Source organism: Schistocerca serialis, chromosome 7 (assembly GCF_023864345.2).
Source record: "Schistocerca serialis cubense isolate TAMUIC-IGC-003099 chromosome 7, iqSchSeri2.2, whole genome shotgun sequence".
Classification (NCBI taxonomy): domain Eukaryota; kingdom Metazoa; phylum Arthropoda; class Insecta; order Orthoptera; family Acrididae; genus Schistocerca; species Schistocerca serialis.
This window is the reverse complement of record NC_064644.1, coordinates 491042483-491058635: the sequence shown is the minus strand read 5'-3', so window position 1 is coordinate 491058635 and position 16153 is coordinate 491042483. Positions and strand designations below refer to the sequence as shown.

Here is a 16153-nt window from a genome sequence, read left to right as displayed (position 1 = left end):
AGAAGTTTCCTGAATGAAATTTTCACCCTGCAGCGGTGTGTCCGCTGATGACCTCAACATAGTACTCAGAGACATTTGAACCAGTACTCGTCCTTACAGCTACTTGTGTTCTACCTTCCAAACTTTGCAGAAGGCCTTCACCAAGCTTTACAGAGCTAGCACACCTGCAAGAAAGGATATTGTGGTGACATGGCTTAGCTAGAAGTTTCCAGAATGAAATATCCACTCTTCAGCGGAGTGTAGGCTGATGACCTCAACATAGTGCTCAGAGACATTTGAACCATTTGAACCAGTACTCGTCCTCACAGCTACTTGTGTTCTACCTTCCAAACTTTGCAGAAGGTCTTCAGCAAGCTTTACGGAACTAGAACACCCGCAAGAAAGGATATTGTGGTGACATGGCTTAGCTAGAAGTTTTCAGAATGAAATTTTCACTCTGCAGCAGAGTGTACGCTCATGACCTCAACATAGTGCTCACAGACATTTGAACCATTTGAACCAGAACTCGTCCTTACAGCTACATGTGTTCTACCTTCCAAACTTTGCAGAAGGCCTTCACCAAGCTTTACAGAACTAGCACACCCGCAAGAAAGGATATTGTGATGACATGGCTTAGCTAGAAGATTCCAGAATGAAATTTTCACTCTGCAGCGGAGTGTACGCTGATGACCTCAACATAGTGCTCAGAGACATTTGAACCATTTGAACCAGTACTCGTCCTCACAGCTACTTGTGTTCTACCTTCCAAACTTTGCAGAAGGCCTTCACCAAGCTTTACACAACTAGCACATCCGGAAGAAAGGATATTGTGGTGACATGGCTTAGCTAAAAGTTTCCAGAATGAAATTTTCACTCAGCAGCGGAGTGTACGCTGATGACCTCAACATAGTGCTCAGAGACATTTGAACCATTTGAACCAGTACTCGTCCTCACAGCTACTTGTGTTCTACCTTCCAAACTTTGCAGAAGGTCTTCACCAAGCTTTACAGAACTAGCACATGCGCAAGGAAGGATATTGTGGTGACATGGCTTAGCTAGAAGTTTCCAGAATGAAATTTTCACTCTGCAGCGTAGTGTACGCTGATGACCTCAACATAGCGCTCAGAGACATTTGAACCATTTGAACCAGTACTCGTTCTCACTGCTCCTTGTGTTCTACCTTCCAAACTTTGCAGAAGGCCTTCAGCAAGCTTTACAGAACTAGCACACCCGCAAGAAAGTATGTTGTGGTGACATGACTTAGCTAGAAGTTTCCAGAATGAAATTTTTACTCTGCAGCGGAGTATACGCTGATGACCTCAACATAGTGCTCAATGACATTTGAACCATTTGAACCAGTACTCGTCCTCACAGCTAGTTGTGTTCTACCTTCCAAACTTTGCAGAAGGCCTTCAGCAAGCTTTACAGAACTAGCAACCCCGCAAGAATGGATATTGTGGTGACATGGCTTAGCTAGAAGTTTCCAGAATGAAATTTTTACTCTGCAGCGGAGTGTACGCTGATGACCTCAACTTAGCGCTCAGAGACATTTGAACCATTTGCACCAGTACTCGTCCTCACAGCTACTTGTGTTCTACCTTCCAAACTTTGCAGATGGCCTTCATCAAGCTTTACAGAACTAGCACACCCGGAAGAAAGGATATTGTGGTGACATGGCTTAGCTAGAAGTTTCCAGAATGAAATTATCACTCTGCAGCGGAGTGTACGCTGATGACCTCAACATAGCGCTCAGAGACATTTGAACCATTTGAACCAGTACTCGTCCTCACAGCTCCTTGTGTTCTACCTTCCAAACTTTGCAGAAGGCCTTCACCAAGCTTTACAGAACAAGCACACCCGGAAGAAAGGATATTGTGGTGACATGGCTTAGCTAGAAGTTTCCAGAATGAAATTTTCACTCTGCAGCGGAGTGTACGCTGATGACCTCAACATAGTGCTCAAAGACAATTGAACGATTTGAACCAGTACTCATCCTCACAGCTCCTTGTGTTCAACCTTCCTAACTTTGCAGAAGGCCTTCACCAAGCTTTACAGAACTGGCACACCCGGAAGAAAGGATATTGTGGTGACATGGCTTAGCTAGAAGATTCCAGAATGAAGTTTTCACTCTGCAGTGGAGTGTACGCTGATGACCTCAACATAGTGCTCAATGACATTTGAACCATTTGAACCAGTACTCGTCCTCACAGCTACTTGTGTTCTACCTTCCAAACTTTGCAGAAGGTCTTCAGCAAGCTTTACAGAACTAGCAACCCCGCAAGAATGGATATTGTGGTGACATGGCTTAGCTAGAAGTTTCCAGAATGAAATTTTCACTCTGCAGCGGAGTGTACGCTGATGACCTCAACATAGTGCTCAGAGACATTTGAACCATTTGAACCAGTACTCGTCCTCACAGCTACTTGTGTTCTACCTTCCGAACTTTGCAGAAGGTCTTCAGCAAGCTTTACAGAACTAGCACACACGGAAGAAAGGATATTGTGGTGACATGGCTTAGCTAGAAGTTTCCAGAATGAAATTTTCACTCTGCAGCGGAGTGTACGCTGATGACCTCAACATAGTGCTCAGAGACATTTGAACCATTTGAACCAGTACTCGTCCTCACAGCTACTTGTTTTCTACCTTCCAAACTTTGCATAAAGTCTCAGAATGCTTTACAGAACTAGCACACCCGGATGATAGGATATTGTGGTGACATGGCTTAACTAGAAGTTTCCAGAATGAAATTTTCACTGTGCAGCGGAGTGTGCGCTGATGACTTCAACCTAGTGCTCAGAGCCATTTGAACCATTATAACCAGGTCTCGTCCTCACAACTACTTGTGTTCTAACTTCCAAACTTTGCAGAAGTCCTTCACCAAGCTTTACAGAACTAGCATGTCCGCAAGAAAGGATATTGTGGTGGCATGGCTTAGCTAGAAGTTTCCAGAATGAATTTTTCACTCTGCAGCGGAGTGTACGCTGATGACCTCAACATAGTGCTCAGAGACATTTGACCTATTTTAACCAGGTATCGTCCTCACAGCTACTTGTGTTCTACCTTCCAAACTTTGCATAAGGTCTTCAGCATGCTTTACAGAACTAGCACACCCGGAAGAAAGGATATTGTGGTGACATGGCTTAACTGGAAGTTTCCAGAATGAGATTTTCAGTGTGCAACGGAGTGTGCGCTGATGACCTCAACCGAGTACTCAGAGCCATTTGAACCATTTTAACCAGGTCTCGTCCTCACAACTACTTGTGTTCTAACTTCCAAACTTTGCAGATGGCCTTCACCAACATTTAAAGTACTAGCACACCCACAAGAAAGGATATTGTGGTGACATGGCTTAGCTACAAGTTTCAAGAATGAAATTTTCACTCTGCAGCGGAGTGCACGCTGATGACCTCAACATAGTGCTCAGAGACAGTTGAACCATTTGAACCAGTACTCGTCCTCACAGCTACTTGTGTTCTACCTTCCAAACTTTGCAGAAGGTCTTCAGCATGCTTTACAGAACTAGCACACCCGGAACAAAGGATATTGTGGTGACATGGCTTAACTAGAAGTTTCCAGAATGAAATTTTCACTCTGCAGCGGAGTGTGCGCTGATGACCTCAACCTAGTGCTCAGAGCCATTTGAACCATTTTAACCAGGTCTCGTCCTCACAACTACTAGGGTTCTAACTTCCAAACTTTGCAGAAGGCCTTCACCAAGCTTTACAGAACTAGCACACCCGCAAGAAAAGATATTGTGGTGACATGGCTTAGCTAGAAGTATCCAGAATGAAATTTTCACTCTGCAGCGGAGTGTACGCTGATGACCTCAACATTGCGCTCAGAGACTTTTGAACCATTTAAACCAGTACTCGTCCTCACAGCTCCTTGTGTTCTACCTTCCAAACTTTGCAGAAGGCCTTCACCAAGCATTACAGAACTAGCACACCCGCAAGAAAGGATATTGTGGTGACATGGCTTAGCTAGAAGTTTCCAGAATGAAATTTTCACTCTGCAGCGGAGTGTACGCTGATGACCTCAAAATAGTGCTCAGAGACTTTTGAACCATTTTAACCAGGTATCGTCCTCACAGCTACTTGTGTTCTACCTTCCAAACTTTGCAGAAGGCCTTCACCAAGCTTTACAGAACTAGCACACCCGCAAGAAAGGATATTGTGGTGACATGGCTTAGCTAGAAGTTTCCAGAATGAAATTTTCACACTGCAGCGGAGTGTACGCTGATGACCTCAACATAGTGCTCAGAGACATTTGAACCATTTGAACCAGGTATCGTCCTCACAGCTACTTGAGTTCTACCTTCCAAACTTTGCAGAAGGTCTTCAGCATACTTTACAGAACTAGCACATCCGGAAGAAAGGATATTGTGGTGACATGGCTTAACCAGAAGTTTCCAGAATGAAATTTTCACTCTGCAGCGGAGTGTGCGCTGATGACCTCAACATAGTGCTCAGAGCCATTTGAACCATTTGAACCAGTACTCGTCCTCACAACTACTTGTGTTCTAACTTCCAAACTTTGCAGAAGGCCTTCACCAAGCTTTATAGACTTAGCACACCCGCAAGAAAGGATATTGTGGTTACATGGCTTAGCTAGAATTTTCCAGAATGAAATTTTCACTCTGCAGCAGAGTGTACGCTGATGACCTCAACATAGTGCTCAGAGACATTTGAACCATTTGAACCAGTACTCGTCCTCACAGCTACTTGTGTTCTACCTTCCAAACTTTGCAGAAGGCCTTCACCAAGCTTTACAGAACTAGCACACCCGCAAGAAAGGATATTGTGGTAACATGGCTTAGCTAGAAGTTTCCAGAATGAAATTTTCACTCTGCGGCGGAGTGTACGCTAATGACCTCAACATAGCGCTCAGAGACATTTGAACCATTTGAACCAGTACTCGTCCTCACAGCTCCTTGTGTTCTACCTTCCAAACTTTGCAGAAGGCCTTCACCAAGCTTTACAGAACTAGCACACCCGCAAGAAAGGATATTGTGGTGACATGGCTTAGCTAGAAGTTTCCAGAATGAAATTTTCACTCTGCGGCGGAGTGTACGCTGATGACCTCAACATAGCGCTCAGAGACATTTCAACCATTTGAACCAGTACTCGTCCTCACAGCTCTTTGTGTTCTACCTTCCAAACTTTGCAGAAGGCCTTCCCCAAGCTTTACAGAACTAGCACACCCGCAAGAAAGGATATTGTGGTGACATGGCTTAGCTAGAAGTATCCAGAATGAAATTTTCACTCTGCAGCGGAGTGTACGCTGATGACCTCAACATAGTGCTCAGAGACATTTGAACCATTTGAACCAGTACTCGTCCTCACAGCTCCTTGTGTTCTACCTTCCAAACTTTGCAGAAGGCCTTCAGTAAGCTTTACAGAACTAGCACACCCGCAAGAAAGGATATTGTGGTGACATGGCTTAGCTAGAAGTTTCCAGAATGAAATTTTCACTCTGCAGCGGAGTGTACACTGATGACCTCAAAATAGTGCTCAGAGACATTTGAACCATTTTAACCAGTTATCATCCTCACAGCTACTTGTGTTCTACCTTCTAAACTTTGCAGAAGGCCTTCACCAAGCTTTACAGAACTAGCACACCCGCAAGAAAGGATATTGTGGTGACATGGCTTAGCTAGAAGTTTCCAGAATGAAATTTTCACTCTGCAGCGGAGTGTACGCTGATGACCTCAACATAGTGCTCAGAGACATATGAAGCATTTTAACCAGGTATCGTCCTCTCAGCTACTTGAGTTCTACCTTCCAAACTTTGCAGAAGGTCTTCAGCATGCTTTACAGAACTAGCACATCCGGAAGAAAGGATATTGTGGTGACATGGCTTAACTAGAAGTTTCCAGAATGAAATTTTCACTCTGCAGCGGAGTGTGCGCTGATGACCTCAACATAGTGCTCAGAGCCATATGATCCATTTGAACCAGTACTCGTCCTCACAGCTACTTGTGTTCTACCTTCCAAACTTTGCAGAAGGTCTTCAGCAAGCTTTACAGAACTAGCACACCCGGAAGAAAGGGTATTGTGGTGACGTGGCTTAACTAGAAGTTTCCAGAATGAAATTTTCACTCTGCGGCGGAGTGTACGCTGATGACCTCAACATAGTGCTCAGAGACATTTGAACCATTTTAACCAGGTATCATCCTCACAGCTACTTGTGTTCTACCTTCCAAACTTTGCAGAAGGTCTTCAGCAAGCTTTACAGAACTAGCACACCCGGATGAAAGGATATTGTGGTGACATGGCTTAGCTAGAAGTTTCCAGAATGAAATTTTCACTCTGCGGCGGAGTGTACGCTGATGACCTCAACATAGCGCTCAGAGACATTTGAACCATTTGAACCAGTACTGGTCCTCACAGCTACTTGAGTTCTACCTTCCAAACTTTGCATAAGGTCTTCAGCATGCTTTACAGAACTAGCACATCCGGAAGAAAGGATATTGTGGTGACATGGCTTAGCTAGAAGTTTCCAGTATGAAATTTCACTTTGCAGCGGAGTGTGCGCTGATGACCTCAACCTAGTGCTCAGAGCCATTTGAACCATTTTAACCAGGTATCGTCCTCACAGCTACTTGTGTTCTACCTTCCAAACTTTGCAGAAGGCCTTCACCAAGCTTTACAGAACTAGCACACCCACAGGAAAGGATATAGTGGTGACATGGCTTAGCTAGAAGTTTCCAGAATGAAATTTTCACTCTGCAGCAGAGTGTACTCTGATGACCTCAAAATAGTGCTCAGAGACATTTGAACCATTTGAACCAGTACTCGTCCTCACAGCTACTTGAGTTCTACCTTCCACACTTTGCATAAGGTCTTTAACATGCTTTACAGAACTATGACATCCGGAAGAAAGGATATTGTGGTGACATGGCTTAGCTAGAAGTTTCCAGTATGAAATTTCACTTTGCAGTGGAGTGTGCGCTGATGACCTCAACCTTGTGCTAAGAGCCATTTGAACCATTTTAACCAGGTCTCGCCCTCACAACTACTTGTGTTCTACCTTCCAAACTTTGCAGAAGGTCTTCAGCAAGCTTTAAAGAACTAGCACACATGGAAGAAGGGATATTGTGGTGACATGGCTTAGCTAGAAGTTTCCAGAATGAAATTTTCACTCCGCAGCGGAGTGTGCGCTGACGTGAAAATACCCGGAAGATTAAAACTTTGTGCTGGACCGAGACTCAAAGTCCGACCTTTATCTTTCGCGGGAAAGTGCTCTACTTCTTTCTCGGATCGTTACAGGTGTCAAATCCTGGGTGCATCACTTTTAACTGATAACAAAAGAAGAAATTCAAGACAGCTGTCGTCAAAGAGATGAACGTCACATTAAGATCCGTCCACACCAGCGTGCAGCGCAGCTCGTGCGCCGCTGGTTCGCATTGAATTCGTCATATTTGGGCTGGGCGCGCGCGCTGCGCATGTGCGACCCACCGCGATCATCTCCTGCCAGTTTTTCCAGCGAATACTTTGAATGTCTGCCGTTCAGATTTGGACGGGAGCGCGAAAGGTTTGTCATTTTTATCGCGCCTGTGAGTATTGTTTTGCAAGATATTAATGAGCAAAGAGGGATTTTTAAGTTGAAGTAAAATATTAAATTTTAATTAATATCTTTAGATTACTGTCAGGCTTCAATAAAGGGATTTTGTGATTGATTTTCCCGTGATTAAATATGGAGTATTGACTTTAATTAAACTTATTGATGAATATAGAAAACAACCCATTCTTTGGGATCCTCAGCATAAGGATGATTACAGGAAACACATGAAAACAGATGCTTGGCGAAAAATATCTGCGGAGATGGATGTATGTGCGGACCAGAAAAAAATAATATCTTTGCTGCCTTCATACTGAAGGGAGAGAGGCAAATTGGAAAACAGCATAGGAACAGGGAAAGAAAAGTTGTGAATCTAATAAGATAATTTGTACCTAAACCTCTTAACTGTGATAATTAAATTAGTTGACAAGTTAAGCGATGTGGCCGATCACAACTGTCATTTATTATTATTCGAAGAATTTTGTATTCGGAAAAAAATATATTAAGAAAATGAATGGTATTATAAAATAATAAGCTTCATTTTTATTTTTAAGTGATTTATTTACATACATCATACAAACTTTTATAATAACAATCATAAGTACTGTACAGTTCTGTACTTTTTAAAAGGGTTTTATTGCGTTCGATATTTTGTTGTTTCAGGAAGAGACGACGTTTACCTAAGCTGGTGGTTTGCTTATGAAGCTTTCAAGTTTCTGGAGGACAGGCACGTACCAAGAAAAGGATTTACGACGATAAGAAAATGTAGATGTACTGAAGCATATTTGTGTTGCCATTCTAGGAATCCTTCTTTCATACAATATTCTGCTATTTGATACCTAATTTTTTGACAGTAATTTGTGGATCGTCGGGGGACATTTCTCAGAGCTAACAAAGACGTCATATTATCTTCTCCCTGGACCCTCCATGACTCTTCAATTGAAACTCCATTCTCTTCCTGGTCAATGGCATCAGGAGTGTACAAATTTGGCGAATGGGCCCTTAGATAATTGAGTAACATAATGACTGCCATCGCTATCACCTCGGCTTTTTCAGGTACCAAAATAATCGGTTTTCTTAGAACCCGAAACACTGAGCTTCATATACCGAAGGCGTTCTCAACTATCCGTCGGGCTCTACTCAAGCGATAGTTAAAAATTCTGTGAGGAGTTCCTTTGCAAAGTCTCCAGAGTTTGGCTTCATGAGGTTTTCACTTAGAGCAAATGCACTACCACCTGCAAAGAAGTAAGGTATTTGCATAGAACGCCCTGTCAGCGGTTCCCCTACCCGAAGTCCCAATGCTCTCCCAGTCATCATACTGTGTAGCTTTCTCCCTTGAAAAATTCCTCCATCCGAAATTCTTCCTTGGCATCCCACGTGTTTCAAATATATTGTTTGCTACCTTCCAAGCTGCAGGTGTTGCAGGTAGCTGAAACAGAAATCGTACTTAAAGTTACTTTAACCTTGGGGGGGGGGGGTTGAGTATATATATTATATGTACAAAACAGGACTGATAATTGTTTTGGTGACTGGAAAACTACCACGTTATTGGTCTGAGGCTCCTATTTTTATGTTAGTCACGTAATACCAGTAATACGTAATTAATATTGGTTACTATTGTTTATTACTTGTAATTTACAGGAGACGTATGAGATTATTAGAATTGAAAATGACATCGAGTCAGGACTCAACATTTATAAAGACCTTGGAAAACCTCTTAAGCCTAGACCCCCAGCCTACGGTACATAGAAGATAGGAAAGCCTGTAGAAGAAAAAAAAATATAATTTTGAAATAGATCTCTAAAGGAAAGACCGGGATCAATTTGTATCCCGATTTGGAGAAGAGTGGTTTGTGCCTCTAGCAAAAAAAAAAAACGTTTTACAATAAATAACGTGAATTCTCGTTTTACAATCTTGCTCCTGGTACAATATCTTGCGGTGCTAAACTCCCCCGGGTCTTGCATGTCCCCGACGTCCACATTTGCAGTCGGTCTTCTATGCGGCCCCCTCTGTAGTTGATCTTCTATGCGGCCCACAATGGGAAGAGTAGAAGGAACAGGGATACTCGAATTCACATGCAACATTCATTCCAAAAGAATTAGCAATGACCAAAAGGAAAACTCTTCCTGTAAGAGAACTGATTAGGTTGCACCGTCCAAGATTCTCCTTTTTGAAAGCAAAATCCTTATGGCTTCATGGATCCTTTTTGTTACGACGTACTTCAAGGAATTCAACCATTAACTAATGATGTTGCCAAAAGCATCATCCGATTTACTCCCTTTTGAATACTCCTTCTGACTTTGCCTCCCCCCTTGTGCTTATAAGTCTAAAAGTTCTAACACATTTTCTATCACTGATTTGTTCTTCGTAATTTAAAGGATTCATGTAACTTACTATAGATTTTGGATTCAAATCATCGAATAATGGAAAGTGTAGTTCATTTTATACCAAGACATCATCCATATTTCCTTGATAAGTCATATAATTTAGCTATACTCAAAACTTTTTATTCTAAATACATATATTTCTTTGCTTGAGTGCTGAAATGTAAAAGTTATTAGCATGAGGAATGCGGATTCGCTTCTTTCAATTACTCTCTGATTCATACGGTGTTCATCCATGCTCATATATGGAAATGGATTTTTCACACAAAATTCCCAAACGAACACGAATCATTAAATTACTACTGAATCTATGAATATTATTTTCTTTAATCATTCATTAATAAATTAAAAACTCTTAACTTCTAATTATAACACCTATTCCTTTTAGAGTTCAACATGAATCAGTTTATCCTCGCGTTTGGTGCGAGTCTCTTACAAAGCATATCTGTATCGTCTATATCGATTTTAACTCTCGCGCCAACGTCAACTGTTTTGCGCGGGAAATTATCTTTGCGGCGTTAACCGTCACTCACGATTCACTGCCACAACACATCCCTTCACACGTTTACACATGTAAGCGTTCACATGAGATTATATATGAATATTCACTCGGAACCTCTTTTGATTATTCCGCGTCATTTGCGGGAAACATTTCATTCTTCTTTGAAGGTCAGTTAGATCCTTAATAATTCTTGATGACATTAGCAATGCTAAAGTTCTATGTTCACCCAAACCACAGGTGAAGCCTATCTCCACTGTCTTCTTTACAACACTCGATAATAATAGTTAGTCACTATTTCTATACTCTATGTCACTGATTAACTATTTCAATTTAAAGGTTTCTGTCACTACACACACAGTTTATTGTTATGTTTTTTACGAGCGTTCATTTTGCTTTTGGCACGACCAACAATGGGGAGCAGTATGGGCTTGTGGAGGGTTCGATCAAACCCCATTTCAACATGCGATCTATTTCTTTTTGAACTTGCGCCTTTAACCTCCAGGGAACAGGATAGAAAGTTCTACAATACGTTTCGTGCGGCTTAACGTAGAGATGGCATATGTATCCCTTAATAACTCCTGGCCTTTCATCAAACACGTTTTCATACGCTAATAATAATTCTTTGAGCTGCTTCTTCTGATCTTCAATAATGCAGTCGGATTCATTTAACTTCTCATACACTAATTGACCGAAATCTCCTTTGACTTGGAACTCATTATTTACGTGCTGTTTAGAATTTTGTGCAGTCCTGATTACTTGCACACTGATCCCACTATTATATTTTCTGGTAAGGCTTTCCCTTTTCAACAAGTCCAACTCAATTTCTTGTTTATTTACATTTAACCAAATTTTTCCTGTTTTAAAATCTATTCTGCATCCGTATTGACGTAGGCTGTCGACTCCTATAATGCAGTCTACCACCAAATTTTTTACAACAAGGAATGTGCTTAATATTGCTACATTTCCGACTTCTACACTAAGTAGTGGCTGCACTTTTACATTAGCCGATCTAGCCCCAACGGCACCTATTATTCTGCAATTTTGAACTGGAAAAATTGGTACTCGTCTTATATTTCTGATCTTGTTGAATAGAGCCTCCGAAATAACATTTGTGGTTGCAGCTGTGTCCAAAACCGCCACTATCGGTACAGTCTCTAAAATGACTTGCACTTCGGCTACTGCCACCTGTTCCTTATCCTCATCTTGGGGTTCTAAGTCCTCGGTCAATTCATCTGCCAGTAATCGTCCATCATTATACGTTAGCATTGGTACACATATCCTGTTGCCTCTCAACCAATTGTTGACCGCTCCTCCGGGGCACGAGTGGGTCCTTACAAGTTTGTTGGATTTTGATTCGCCTGGTGGTTGACATCGTCCGTCACTTCGGTAATTACCGGTTGATTCGCAGATGTTCGTCCCCACTGATGTTGGTTATTTGAGTTTATTCTCCCCGGTTGATTCCACTTTCTATTACCGTTATTGTTCCAGGCTTGCGGTCTGAAATTCCTTTCGTTTCCCCATACGGGATTGTATCTTTTCCCATTTCTGTTGTTCCTTGGATAGCCCCTCGCAAGACTATTGCCGGTATTATTGTTGAGATTTTGAGGGGTTTCTCCACTATTTATCGATCTCTGTGCGTTTACTTGCCTACCATTTGGCGGAGGTTCTATCTCCCTATATTGGAATCTGTTGTTACGGGCTTTCTGGTTGTTCTCTTCTATAATGTCTATATGATATAACGTCGTGAGGAACGACTCCAGGTCTTTATCGTTGCCGTAAATTAATTGATTCCGTATACTAGTTGGTAGTCTTGCCTTAAGTATGTTTATTATGTCTGGCAAAGGCATAGGTCTGTCCCAATATCTAGTTTTATTTATATATTTTTCAAAATACTTCTTAAGGCTTCCTTTTGAAAACGAGAATGGCTCTGGGTAGAGCACCTCCTGCCTTAGGCGTTCCTGTACCCCTTCTGACCAGAATTTTGCTAAAAACGCTTTCTCAAAATCTTCATAGGTCGAGCAAACAGAAGTCATGTCCGAGGCCCAGATCGCCCCCGAACCATGTATATACCCATGGTATATACTGACCTTCTGCCACTCCGACCAATTTCTGGGTAGTACTCCTCTAAAACTTCGAATAAAAACAATCGGATGGACCCCCCTTTTGTCAGTGTTAAAAATCTGAAATTGCCGATGCTTTAGCATTTTTTCTTCGGCATGGCAAAGGCTTTCGTAATCTCCGTCAGATAAAACTTCACGCGAACAACTAGCTCGTGGCAATTTAATATTCGAGTTGCTCACACAAGTCGGTATCGTGTGCGAATGTGCAGTAACTGGGTCTACAGTCGCTGCCAACTTCTGCTGCTGGCCGGTATTCATTTGTTCTGAGCCTTGTTGTGAAACGCGTATCGACTCTGCTATCGTTTGTTTCCAATGCTCGAAATCAGCCCCTAACTGCTGTCGCACTTCCTCAAGTCCTTTCGCAAACAAATTCTCTTCCTGTTTGCCACATAGACTCTGGAATGCTGCTTTAACATTTTGCTCAACGTTTTCACACATTAGCCTTTTGTTTTCTAATGTGATTTCGGATAATTTACCCGTTAATACATTAATTTGGTGGTCTATAACGTCCTGACGTTCTGTCAGATGTTCCACACTTTCCTTTAGGTTCGTCTGCGTACGTGCCAATTCAGGAAGTTGCGCAATTGCAAATGACATGGCATCTTGCTTTTGTACTAACTGCGCAACCATTTCCATCTGTTCGCGTACGGTATCTATCTTAATCGTCACATACTCCTTCATTTCTACACGTACGCGGTGAGTAGATTCCTCACATTAAGCTTTCACCAATTCTATTTATACAGTTAATTTTCGTTCCGTCTCTTCGGCCTGATCTTTAAGTTCCTTTGTCTTCGCCTCTATCCGCTGCTCTAATTCGGAAAAACTGTCGTGTAACTGCTGCTTAATCTCAGCTTTCAAATTCTCCTGACCTTCCGTAACTGAGGCTAACTTCGTATTCAAATCATTTTGCCCCTCAGTAACTGAGGCTAACTTCGAATTCAAATCATTTTGCCCCTCGGTAACTGAGGCTAACTTCGCATTAATGTCAATTTTCAGATTTTCTTGCCCTTCAGTAACTGAGGCTAATTTCGCGTTAATGTCGATTTTCATATTATTCATGATCTCGGTTATCATCTGCATCTGTCTCATGATAATTACTAATGGATCTAATCCATGTTGCATACCTGCTGTTACATCTCCAGCCGTGTCTACAGGGCGTTCTATTGCGCTATCTGTAGCGATCGGTTCTACAACACTTCTTACTCCATCATTATCATCAGTGCTAACAGCTGAAGGCTGTTGCGTGTTGCTCTGCTCTGTTTGACTCATCTTAAACATTGCCCTATCATCAGTGCTAACAGCTGAAGGCTGTTGCGTGTTGCTCTGCTCTGTTTGACTCATCTTAAACATTGCCCTAGTTAAAACCATATAAATGTTCTACAGTCAAGGTGTATATATCTCCCTTCTCACAAGAATACTTCTGTGGCATGAACGCAATTAGAAAATGTTCCAATCTACGTCTACTTCCTCAATACTAGCAAGCTTTAATAAAAAAATTATAGATCTGGCCTGTTTTCCGCGCCCAGCATGCTGCTTTTATTTGTAGATCCGACTAACTTGGCTGCGAGTATTTCTTCTCTTTTCCAAGTTAAGTTGTCTCGTCGTAGTTCACATGAAACAGAAACCAAAATTATTTTAACAACGTCCAAAAACGTGTCCTGTCACGGATTGGCCATTATAATGAATTCTACTCTGTTAATGATGAAAGTCTATGTGAATGCAGCTTGCCGCTAACTTGGTGTAATGTTTTGTCTGTACAGAAGTGTATCTGTCGCCTTTATCGCTCTTTCACTCTCACACAAAAATCGGTACAATAAAGTCAGGGCTTCGTGTTTTCTAGTTAGGCTGATCCGTGAAAAGACAGACAAACAATTATGCTAATGGAGGATTCTGAGTTATTTCACGAATTTCATTCGCTCTCTCTCTCTCTCTCTCTCTCTCTCTCTCTCTCTCTCTCTGTCCTTTATCTGTGTACAGCTTAACTATATTATTTACGTGAAATCAGCCTAGTAGAATCTCTGGTGGAGCCCTTCGTCTTAATATTCAGCGGCTGGCTTGCTGTAGAAGATCTTTACATTTGTTATTATTCTTAAGCGCTGCATTCAGTTGGGAAAATCGATCGTTTGAACAATTCGTTCAGTTTACGACAGATCTAATATTTCAGATGTGGACGAAGCCTTTTTGGACGATTTATAAAAACTCAGAGATTGCAGGCTCTCTTCGTCACAGCTGAAACTTCCCAATTAATTACAGGGCCCAGACAATCGTCAATGATTCAGACAGAGAACTCATTCGTCATTCACTCTAGAATAAAATGGTCACAAACCTTATTTCTGAGGAAAATTGTATATTGAATCCATTTTCGTACATGTTCCGTTTTCTGTTGGTTCCAAGTCTCATGTAATTTTCTTTTACAGGGTTTTCTTTCTCTTTATATATCACGCTAGCGGCACAAACTTCCTAGCTCGCTTTAGCGCGAAGACGAGTAAATAAATCTCTTTTAGCAATCCGATAATCTTCCAACCGATACTTCCGAAGCTGTTCCTTTTTCCCACTATAATAACCATGGAGCATACATTTCTGTACCTCTGTTGTTCCAAAGAATAAACGTACTAGAAAAATTCCTTGGCGTCGACGAGCTGTCGGCGCATATATTACTAGAAAATCTGATCAGATACTTTTCAAACGTAAATACATGTGGATGATTTGGTTGACCATTATTAATTATTGCGTGTTAGAGGGTAATTTTCCGTAAGCGAACTGATGCTAACGACTCAGTGATGAGGAGTGCGTTCGACATTTTACAAACTACTGCAGAGAAACTGGAGAAAGAGCCGCGTAATACGTCCGACGATATCGATGCCTATTTTACGTACGTCGCTGCAAAAGTGAAGAAATATTCGCCTGAAACGCAGAAATCGGTACAGCATGCCGTGCTTGACGTGCTTGCGAAAGCCGATAAAGGATTTTTTGATTGGTCTGCTCCAAATACCCAGCATTCCAACAACTGCTAAATTCCCCCAGAAAGTGTATATCACTCCACACATTCACAACAATACATTTTGCACCCTTTGCAAGCAGTACCAGCTCCCGTACTATCGCCATCTGATTCCTTGACACCTATCTCTTTTCAACCAACTCCTGCTGCATCAACAATTTTAGAAACGTTTTCGGCTTTTGTGTAACATAACTTTAGTTTAATGGATTCTGATGATTTTGTGTAAAATGCGTTTAATTTTGTACTTCTAAAAATATTTCAAAAAATAAAACAACTTTCAAAATTGAAAAGAGTTAAACAGCGGTGTTAATATGTTACCTTGATAAATCCTTGTAACTCATGGATGAGCGCTGCACAGACTTGTGGTACTATTAGTGCAGCAGATTGCTTATAAATCCTGAAAGTATACTGCAGGCTAGTAAATGAATCTCCCGTGACAAGAAATCGAAGTGTTACTGCTAACTTGAGAGAATTAATGATACTGATTTTACTTGCCTTTATTTCATGAAAAAGAAATATATACACTACTGGCCACCACGAAGATGACGTGCTACAGACGCGAAATTTAACCGACAGGATGAAGATGCTGTGATATGCAAATGATTAGCTT

General features: G+C 41.6%; 1 pseudogene; it reads left to right on the top strand.

Annotated features, from left to right (window-relative positions):
* The first annotated feature begins 7423 nt into the window (after positions 1 to 7423).
* On the top strand, positions 7424 to 15559 carry LOC126413171 (uncharacterized; annotated as a pseudogene).
* Positions 15560 to 16153: the final 594 nt, after the last annotated feature.